General features: G+C 54.4%; 1 protein-coding gene across 1 annotated transcript in view; it reads right to left on the bottom strand.

Annotated features, from left to right (window-relative positions):
- The window catches only part of RAVER1 (ribonucleoprotein, PTB-binding 1), a 22,093-nt gene that overhangs the window by 8,441 nt on the left and 12,272 nt on the right, over positions 1-1,380 (bottom strand). The window lies entirely within an intron of this gene.

A 1,380-nucleotide genomic window follows, 5' to 3' on the forward strand; every position in this document is an offset into this window, starting at 1 on the left:
AGCACTTTGGGAGGCCGAGACGGGCGGATCACGAGGTCAAGAGATCGAGACCATCCTGGCTAACACGGTGAAACCCCGTCTCTACTAAAAAATACAAAAAACTAGCTGGGCGAGGCGGCGGGCGCTTGTAGTCCCAGCTACTCAGGAGGCTGAGGCAGGAGAATGGCGTGAACCCGGGAGGCGGAGCTTGCAGTGAGCTGACATCCGGCCACTGCACTCCAGCCTGGGCAACAGAGTGAGACTCCGTCTCAAAAGAAAAAAAAAAAGTAAAGAAAAAAAGGCAGGCACTGTCAGCGCCCTTACTTTGTAGGTGGGAAAACTCGGGCTCAGAGAGGGACAGTCCCTTGTCCAGGTCACAGTCTAGAGCTGGAATCAGACAAGGCCAGGCTGACAGCCTTCATGGGACCAGCCACATCAGGGTACTGGTGATGGCTGTCCCAAGAAACAGTGCTGCAGCAGGATGTGGTGGTACCGGGCTATGGTCCCAGCTGAGGGGGGAATACTGCTTAAGCCCGGGAATTCAAGATTACAGTGAGCTATGATTGAGCCACTGTACTCCAAGGACAGAGCAAGACCCTGTTGCTTAAAAACAAAGAAAAAGAGGCCAGGCGCGGTGGCTTATGCCTGTAATCCCAGCGCTTTGGGAGGCCGAGGCGGGCAGATCACCTGAGTTCAGGACCAGCCTGACTAACATGGAGAAACCGTGTCTCTATTAAAAATACAAAATTAGCCGGGCATGGTGGCTCATGCCTGTAATCCCAGCTATTAGGGAGGCTGAAGCAAGAGAATCGCTTGAACCTGGGAGGCGGAGGTTGCGGTGAGCTGAGATCACGCCATTGCACTCCAGCCTGGGCAACAAGAGCCAAACTCTGTCTCAAAAAAAGAAAAAGATAATCAGCAAGGGGTGGGGAAGGAAGGGCTCTCGTTCCAGACAGTGGCCAAGCCAGGTAGCAATGCTAAGGGAAGTGGCTGGGCCTGGGTCCCAGCACTTGCTGAATGCCTGGGCAGCAAAGGTGCAGGTAGCAGCCCTTCGCCTTGGCCCACGCCCTGTGCCAAGGTCTGGGCACAGATCTCCCATAACCACACCCATCGTTTTGTTTTGTTTTTTTTTTTTGAGATGGAGTCTTGCTCTGTCGCCCTGGAGTGCAGTGATGTGAACTCAGCTTACTGTAACCTCCGCCTCCTGGGTTCAAGTGATTCTCGTGCCTCAGCCTCCCCATAGCCAGGATTACAGGCGTGCACCACCACGCCCAGCTAATTTTTTTTTTTTTTGAGACGGAGTCTCGCTCTGTTGCCCAGGCTGAGGTGCAGTGGCCGGATCTCAGCTCACTGCAAGCTCCGCCTCCTGGGTTTACGCCATTCTCCTGCCTCAGCCTCCTG

Source organism: Mandrillus leucophaeus, unplaced genomic scaffold, assembly GCF_000951045.1.
Source record: "Mandrillus leucophaeus isolate KB7577 unplaced genomic scaffold, Mleu.le_1.0 Scaffold112, whole genome shotgun sequence".
Classification (NCBI taxonomy): domain Eukaryota; kingdom Metazoa; phylum Chordata; class Mammalia; order Primates; family Cercopithecidae; genus Mandrillus; species Mandrillus leucophaeus.